This window comes from Sorex fumeus, unplaced genomic scaffold (assembly GCF_029834395.1).
Source record: "Sorex fumeus unplaced genomic scaffold, SorFum_2.1 ptg000006l, whole genome shotgun sequence".
Classification (NCBI taxonomy): Eukaryota; Metazoa; Chordata; class Mammalia; order Eulipotyphla; family Soricidae; genus Sorex; species Sorex fumeus.
In genome coordinates, this window is record NW_026606063.1 from 20,523,879 (window position 1) to 20,533,638 (window position 9,760).

At 44.3% G+C, this 9,760-nt stretch overlaps 1 non-coding gene across 1 annotated transcript; it reads left to right on the top strand.

Moving 5' to 3' along the window:
• Positions 1 to 2,476: 2,476 nt before the first annotated feature.
• On the top strand, positions 2,477 to 2,579 carry LOC130038153 (U6 spliceosomal RNA). Its single transcript, XR_008794605.1, has one exon. It is a non-coding gene; the product is annotated as a U6 spliceosomal RNA (small nuclear RNA).
• The last annotated feature ends 7,181 nt before the right edge of the window (positions 2,580 to 9,760 follow it).

Below are 9,760 nucleotides of genomic sequence, written 5' to 3' on the forward strand. Positions count from 1 at the left end.
AATTAAATGAGAATTTGTAAAATTGTATTTATTATCTCATTACATAATAAAATCAAGACTTTTTTTTAGGTTTTATTGAACCACCATGAAATACAGTGACAAACCTGCATGATTACATTTCAGTTACACAATGCTTGAGCACCCATACCTCCACTAGTGCACATTTTACACCACCATTGCTCCTAATATCCCACCCACCAACCCCCCCCCCCACCCCACTCCCTGTCTCTATGGCAGGTACAATCCTTCTCTCTCTATTTTTGGGCTTTATTATTGCAATACAGAAAATCAAGACTCTTAAAGCAGCACACACATGGACCTCACGGAGTCTCTGGGTCACGTTCCAAGCATAGCAAAACTGAGTCTTGTGTCTCCTTCCCCAAATCATGGCACGTGCTGTGATGGAAGTCTCATCTCAAAAGTTAACTGAGGAGGCTTCCTAAAGAAACTCACTCACTGTTGCAATATTTGACAGGATCTAGCTCCTTGTGGACACTGAGATGAAGATCACAATTCTTTTTTAACTGTTGTCTGGAGGTGACTCTAGTTTGATGATTAGTAGAATGTTCCAGAATAACAGTCTGGATCAAGATAGCATGCTGAAAAGGCAAGAGAAAATGACAATGAGACAGGCAGAGAGAGAGAGGGACAGACAGACAGACAGACAGACAGAGAGACAAAGACAGAGACAGACAGAAAGAAACAGAGAGACACAGAGACACAGAGAGACAGAAAGGGACAGAGACAGAGAGACAGAGGGAGAGTGTGACCTAGAAGAGTGATACAAATGAAACCCCATCATTTTTGTCTTCTTAAATTCCTTAAATGAAATCACTAATTCCAGCATATACCCAAGGGGAGTGGATTACAGAGGCAGAATCTAGAAGATCTTTGAGGGGAGGTCTTTAACCTTAAAATAAAGGTAATAACTTCAGAAGATAATCACAGTACACATTGAAGTTTATATCTCAAAGTCAATATAGGTGTCAGAGATGAAGCTCTGAGTGTGTGAGGTCCAGGCTGGGGCTCAGGCTGGGGTTCACACAAATCTCTCTGAAGACTGGATAAAGTGATGCCCAGGCACTTATCACAGCACTCGGCTCATATAACCTCCCAACTGGACATATCCCTGCAAGAACACACAGGAGAGGTGCCCATATCATATTCCCAGAGGCCAGTGCTGGCTCAATCAGACACATAGCACAGATTTTGGTGATAAGTTTGTTTAGTTCTTATTATTGAGACATCCTGAGATGTTTTTCAGGTTTTGTTTCTGCTTCTCATTAATCACAAAGGGCTGATGCTCATGGTCAGAAAGATAGAATTTACAAGAACAAACTCTCCTCAGGCTCAGAGCAAAGGATGCGGCAAGGTCACCATGTCAGTTCGTGGGAAGAGTTAAATCTCAGTCCATACCCAAAGCCTTCTTGAACTTAGATCATAAAATGTTTTTTCCTCAATATTTTCAAAAGAGTTTGTTCATTATTTTAACAGATTCAGAAAGAAGGAAGGCACATTTAAAATAATTTTTCCACAATACAGAAATTTCTCAAAAGTGTAAGAGTGAAGCTCCTAATTTGAATCAGCTGTCCCACTTCTAGGTATCTACCCATGTCCCCCAAACACAGGAAAATTTATTTGAAAAGATCTGCACTTGTATGTTCATTGAATCTCTTAGTATAATGATTAGAATATGAAAGCAATACAAAAGTCTGACATTGGATAAATAAATATAGAAATTATGGTATATATACACAATGGATTACTACATAGCCACTAATAAAAAATAAAGTCATGCAGTTTACAGCGACATGGGTGGAATTGGAGAGTATCATGCTGAGAAAACCAATACAAAATGGTCTCGTTCATCTGTGCTGTATAGAGGGACAGATCTAAGGTATGAACAATAATAGCTGATAATAAAACTACCCAGTCACTGCCACACTCCAGGACACTTTCCAGACCTCGCGGCCACAAAGCGACTGCATGACACATCATAAGACACTTAATGCGCATCTTCCAAGATTACCACACCATATTTGATGGGGTTCAAATAAGGTTTGAACCATGGGAACACCTGCAAGGGCAATTAGAGACCGCCCTAAAAGCCTCTATCCCTCTCGGAGAGTTTGGCAAGCTACCAAGAATATACTGCCCGCACAGCAGAGCCTGGCAAGCTATCTGTTGTCGTATATTCGATATGACAAAACCAGTAAATACAGTGGGTCTCATTCTCCTGACCCTGAAAGAGCCATCAATGTGGCAGCATTAAGAAGGATAAGGAAGGAGAAGCTGATAAAATCTCAAGGCCGAACTAGGCTGCCAAAATGAAGGAGGACAAAAATGACTGTATATACTTTCAATGCACATATGCTGGCATCGGGTGCATCCATCGAGGACCTGATGGTAAAAGCACAAAAGATCAAGTACAACATCATTGGTCTGACCGAGACGAGAAGACATCAATCACATCATGCCATTTTTGATGCTGGATAAAAACTATTGGAACAATACACAGAAGATTAGCATGGCTCTTACACAAGGATGACATGCAAATTCACGAAGAACATGTGACAAATGAGTCATCTGTGGTGTCGGTGTCCTTGTCAACACAAACTTGGCCATGAGCATTGATTCATTCAAATGCCTAACAACCCGAATAGGACGATTACACTTGAATAGATGTAGCTCACTTCTGGCAGTTTCTATCTTCGTTGGCTATGTACCAACATCCAATACTGATGAAGGAGAAATTGAGAAGTTCTACATGGAACTGAGAAGTTCTATAAAAAAGACCACTCCTTCTATAAGACCATTGTCTGTGATTTTAATGCTAAGATAGGACCGACAAGATCAGCTGAAGAACTTCACATTGGGAGACATGGCCTAGAATGGAACGAACAGGGTGAGAGACTATCTGAGTTCATCATGTCGACCAAAACCATCCATGGTAACTCACAATTCCAGAGGGCCAAATCTAAACATTGGACTTGGGAGTCTCCTGGTGGACGGTTCTACAATGAAATTGACCACATAATATTCAATCAATGGTTTTGCCTGACCAATGTCGCTGTTTTCCCAAAATTCCAAATGGGATAGGACCACCATCTCCTTTGTGCAAAATTCTACTTCAGAAAGTGGGGAGAAAGAGCTGCAAAGTTTAAGAAGAGAACTCCCAGAAGGACCACCAACTGGGAGCTCTTTCACACTATTGTGACAACATGGGAAGATGCCATCATTGACAACATTGACGAGGAATACGATCAACTGGTTCAACACCTCCATGCTTGTGCAAGGGATGCCAAGAGAGAGATAGCCACAAAAAAGTAACTCCCGTCTTCGAAAACTCTTGAACTTATTCACCAACGTGACTTGGCGCATGCCTCAGGCAACCGCAAGCAAATGTCCGAGCTCGCAAAGCAGTGCAGAGAAGTGATAAACGAAAAACTCAGAGAAGAGCAGCAGTGTTGGCAGATGTGGCAGAAGCCAGGAAATAGCATTCACAATGCCCGCCTGTCCTTCGCCAACTACAAGACCAAGATGACTGCCCTCTGACGTCCTGATGCTCTATCACATCTTCCAGAAGGGCAATGGAGAAGATTATCCATGACTTCTACTCAGATCTCTTCGATAGCCACATCCACCTGCCCACATACCAAATTCTGCAGGAAGAATGTGTCGTTCCCAAGATTCTCCCTTCCGAAATCTGACATGCCATTTTGTTGGTTAAGAAGTGAACAGCACCAGGCCCAGACAAGGTCAGACCTGAACACCTGAAGAAATTGCCGTCAGTACTCATCAATACACTGGCTTGGCTCTTCACTTCCTACCTGTCTGAATGCAAGGTTCCATCCCAGTGGAAATCCAGCAGTACTGTGCTACTGTACAAGAAAGGAGAATCCACGACATTGGCAGCAATCTATTGCCCAATCTGCCTATTGTCTGTCATTTACAAGCTGTTCACTTGAGTCATCCTGAACAGGATTGGCAGAACACTAGATGAAAGACAACCATGTGAGCAAGCCGGGTTCTGCTAAGATTTCAGCACAATTGACCATATCCACACAGTAACCAAGCTCATCATTGAAGTTTGTCAGGAGTTCAAAATGCCACCCTGTCTATCGTTCATTGATTTAAAGAAGACCTTTGATTCTGTTGAGACTGAAGTGGTCATCAAAGCCTTAGCCAAACAGGGTGTTCAAACTCAATACATAAGGTCCTCCGTGAGCTGTGTTGCGGATTCACTACCAGGGTTTCACCATTCTACAGGGAGGTGATCATCAACATCAAGAAAGGGGTTCGGCAGGGTGATATCATTTCACCAAAACTCTTCAGTGCCACCCTCGAGAACGTCATGCGATGACTGGAATGAGAAGAAATGGGAGTGAAGATAGACAGTTGGCAACTGCACTGCCTCTGCTTCGCTGATGACATCATTCTAATAACACCAAACATTGGTCAAGTGGCACAAATGTTGGCCGACTTTGACCATGAGTGTGGAAAGGTTGAACTACAGCTGAATCTAATGAAGACAAACTTTATGAGAAACGGTCTCATTCCTGACATTCCAGTCACTCTCAATGGAATGACCATCTCCGAATGCAACAGTTATGTGTCCCTAGGTCGAGAAGTCAACATGATGAATGACCTGGAACCTGAGTTGCGCAGGAGAAAGAGAGTGGCTTGGAATGCCTTCAAGAGCTAAGATGAGGAAGAACCTCCAACTCCAGGCACATCTCTTCAATTCCACTGTTCTTCCTGCATTAACATACACCTCAGAGACTTGGGCCCTACAAAAACAGAATGAGAACACTATTCAGGTCTCCCAAAGAGGAATCAAAAGAGCTATGCTTGGAGTATCACGCTTCACTCAAATGAGACAAAGAATCTGGAGTTCTGACCTCCATCGATGATCAAGAATCAGGGACACTATCTTGTTTGCCAAGTCGTCGAAAATCAGATGGGCTGGACACATAATGCGATTTGGACACAACTGCTGGACTAGAGCCATTACTGACTGGATTCCACGGGATGTCAAAAGATTGCATGCTGGGGGTATGGTGGCACCAAAAGGTCAATCTGTACCTGTGAGGCGAATGCATCAGCAGCCTGATGGCACTTTCAGGCTTTTGGATGCCCCAAAATTGCTGCTATGCCTTTGGCCAGACCCCAAAAACTTGGGGCAAAGTTTACCAAGAAAGTAAACGGCCAAAAGTTAGGTATGTGGGAAACACACCCACAAACCACCTTCGGCTCAGCTATATAATTGGAGGCATGCCTCTCTGGTTCCTGATTGAACTGCTTAATGGCCATGATCCCAGAGCCTCAGAAACAAATCTCGAAACCCAGTGGCTTTTGGCAGAAATGCATCTGGTCCCTTCAGTAGGTTGCCGGTGCTGGGCCAACCCAGGTGGGAATAGATTTCTTCCACCCAGCGGCCCAGTAGCCACCATCCTTCAGAGGCCACTGGACAGTCAGGTTTGGGCTCCCAGTGACGAGACACGCAGGCCTCATGGGATGGAGGTGGAGAAGGTCCTGTCCTCCCCACCCCAATGAGACCCCAAGTCATCGCCTACGAACGGCCTCTCTGATTCCTGGTCAAGCTGCTTAACGGCCATGATCCCAGAGACTCAGAAACAAATCTCGAAACCCAGCGGCTTTTGGCAGAATTGCGTCTGGACCCCGCAGTAGGTTACTGTCACCAGGCCACCCCAAGGGGGAAAGAGTGTTGTCCCTCCACTTGCTCCCCCTTGTCGACTCGGTGGCCATCATCCTCCAGAGGCCATTGGACAGTCAGGCTTGGGCCTGCAGTGACGAAACTTGTTGGGCCTCATGGGATGGGGGTGGAGCCGGGCCTGCCCTCCCCACCCCAACGAGACCCCAAGTCATCGCCCACGAACAGCCTCTCTGCCTCCTGATCAAGCTGCTCAATGGCCATGATCCCAGAGACTCAGGAGCAAATCTTGAAACCCAGTGGCTTTGGGCAGAAATCCCTCCAGATTTAAGTGTTAAAATTTTAGAATTTCAAAATCACATGGCCCTACTGCAGCACACGACATCATATGTTATTCATAACCAGCAATAGAACACAAATTGTCTACTGTTGCCTTTTCAGCAGATCTGAGTGTTGAGGTAAGATCTCAAATAATAATGGTGGGTCTGGTATCGAAATATTGAATGTGATCAAAGTTGAGAGAGAGTAATTTGGAAATCTTCTGCCCCACAGGTAGGGGGAGGGCATGCGATGGGGGTATACTGGGGTTTTTGGTGATGGATAATGGGCACTGGTGAAGGTACGGGTGTTTCATTATATGACCGAGACTACTTAGACCCGAAAGCTTTGTAACTGCTCTCACGGTGATTCAATAAATAAAATTATAAAAAATGAAAAAAAAAACGATTGCATGGCTTCCCACCTACAAGATGGTCAGACTTCTTCGTCAAGACCCTGAACGATCAGTTTGAGGCTCTTCTTGTTCCTGGAGCGAGCAGACACCATTGGGCTACACTTGCACTTGACAGGGACAATGGAGACGTTACTGGTGCCCGCTCGAGAAAATCAATGAGTAACGGGATGTCAACTGATCATGTGGTCAGTAAGCCTTGGATTATACAGCACAGAACTGAGAGTTCAGGTTTCTGGAGGAGAGAAAGGAACAATAGGTTTCTAGGAAGTAACACTCAGGGACATGAGAAAAAGGGCTGAAGCATATGGATGATACTAATGTAGGTAACCTTATGCACTAACAATAGTATACAATTGTCCATTAACAGTCATAGTGGAACAAAAGGCAGTGACAAAAGTTGGATCAGAGGTTGATACCAGGATGGTGGGGAGGGTCTTGGACATTGCAGTGGTGGAGATGTGCAGTCAATTTGTACATTAACTCCAAAAACCTGAACATTATTGTAACCCTATTATCTAAAGAAAATAATAAAATAAATAAATTGATTTTTCTAACAATTGGAAACAATGTGCTGATGTGAATGTGGAGAAAAAATTTCACCTGGACACTCCCAGTGGGAATTCTTTCTGGGTGCAGCCTCCATGGAAAGCAGCATGAAGTTGCCTTCAAGCAATAAACAATGGAAATTCCAGTCTGATTCAGCCATGTCACTGTCAACCTGTTTTCATCCAAAGGACAAGGAAACAGCAATTTGAAAGGATATTTCACCCCTCTGTTAATAGCAGTGTTAATCACACGAGCTAAAACATGGAATTCTCCTAAATGCTCACCAATGAATGACTGGATTCTGTTCACGATGAGAATCCCTTCTATTCTCAAGGAAACTCTACTTTGCCATTTTGAAAAGGACAAAAATGTGTCCTTTTGGGCAAAATGTGTGAATCTTTAGGTGATTATACAAAATTAAATAAGTAAGAAAGGAAACAACAATTATCAGATGGTTTTGTTCCTGTGAACATGAATAACTGATATAAGTGAACTGGCAAAAAAAAAAAAAAACAATAAAACTTACCACTAGACTCAGTGAAAACTTGATGGTTCCCAGGGGAAAGGGGGCAGGAGTGAAAGTCAGAGGGTCATTTTGGTGGTGGGGTTGCAGTGAACTTTGTCATAGAAACAGTGACAATTATGCACATAGAGAAGCGTCAAGCTAAATCCCTGAAACTCCATACACTACCACCTGATGAGAAAACAGCATAAAAATTAAGAACTATGTTGCTAACTACAATAAATAAAAATAAAAGGAGCTGGAGAAAACACTCTAAAAATTAATAACTATGTTACTAAATACAATAAATAAAAATAGAAGGAACTGGAGAAAACACTATAAAAAATAAGAACTGTGTTTCTAAATACAATAAATAAAAACAGAAGGAGCTGGGGGTGTGTTGATGGTACACGGTACTGCCCCGCCCCCCCCCAGCAACACCAGGTGTAACACCATCACTCCCACCACCACACCACAAGAGCGAAACAGCTTTAAAATGTGAAAAAAATTCCAGTATCTCTTCCAGAAACATCATAAAATATTTCTAAAATAACATCACAGTGACTTCAAATTCATAAGGATCTACTACTGTCATATATCAAAAAAAAAATCCCTTTATCTGCTCCCTGTTGGTGGCACTTTGTAATCAGTCCTCATGGTCTGACATATAGGGAAGCCCCTTAGCTGGTTGACAGGACAGTTGAGTCAGGAGCAGGTGTCTGTGGCAGCTGTGCCTCAGCCTCCCTGAGAATCTCCTAGACCCAAAGTCCAAGCATCAGGTGTGGACAGAAACCCATCAGTGCCTGTTTCTCCCAAGACCTCCAGTCACTGAACCACTGTGGGGCCACCAGGCTGGGACCAACCTCACTGAAGACTGAGCCGCCCAAGCAAAAAGGGCAATGACGAACCCCACACTTCTCACCTGGAAGAGCAGATGATGCTCTGGGGTGCTCTGCCCATTCTGAACACCCTCAGATTAGATGAAGGCTCTGCAACTATGGTCTGGAGGAAGGCTGGCCCCATGAAGCCAGCTGGGGGACAGAGATATGTTTCACTGCCATCTCTCAGGGAATTCCAGATATCCAGCCCAGAAAGGAATTCTCCTGTCTGCCCACACTTCACCCATCCCAGCTCCACATCTATGGCCAATGTGGCCCAAAGAATTTTCAAAAATAGAAAAATAAGACAAACATCTAAATTGCTCATGCAAATCTCACATTCCAATCCAGACTTGTTTTGTCCAAATGTCCCTGCACAGTTTTGAGTTTCTCCAATGTTCTTAGGCCATTCGTTCAGACCCTACTAGGGCTGGATGCCACAGTGAGCAGACAGGGAACAATAACTTTCTTACCCTCATGGGACTGTTATGATGTCCTAGGATGTGGGAAAGGGGAATAACCCTCTCCCCCGGGACGTGGGTTTCCTATTGACCCTCTTACTGTTTTTCCTTTGAGATGGGAGATGTTCCTCTTACCTGAGACCCCCACTCTGCCCTCCCCTGGCATTCTTCCTGGATGGAGTTTTCTGGAGCAAACCAACTTCTCCAACCATGAGTCCTTGGGGAAATTCCTCCTTGTCCCAGCAAGATGGTTCTCAGCGCTGTCCTGATTTCTTCAGTAATGTGACTTCATGCAGACTTCAACCCGTTCTTTAGTTTTCTGGACATATTGCAGACCCCAGGCCTCTCTTTGTTCTTCACACTCCAGGGGAAACATGGAATGTTCCCTAGCTACACATACAGACCAAGCCTTTGTCATTAGGGCTGGAGAACATTCTGTTTCTTGATAAGGATGGAGATGCTTCCTACATTTCAGCAACTCTACTTCAGAGACTCAACCCCTTTGAACAGTGGAGGTTGGCACACACCTCACCTGACTGAACCAGGGTTCTGGGCCATGCCTCAGGCAGGTGGTCTTCCTCCTGGGTTGGATGGGGAGGTGTTCTGAATCCACGATGCTGCAGCCAACTTGGAGGTTCTATTCCACCTGATTGTGACAGACCATATTCCCACCTCCAAGGCACCAATAGTGCTTTTTCTACCATAACTTGCAAAGAGCACTGGGAATCTGGACTCAGAGTGAGATATACTCTAACCCAGCATTCCTTAAGTGGAGCCACATGGCTCCTCTGTGGGCTTCCAGAATATTCCAAGAGAAACATAAGTTGAAAAATCACATAAGTTGGAGGCCATGGCGTGAGACTGGGGCTGAGGTGCAGTCAATGAGTAGAAAAGGGGAACAGGGGACAAAAGGGGAAGTACAGAAGGGAAATAAGGTCAGAAGGTAGCCACAGTCAGGAAAAGGTT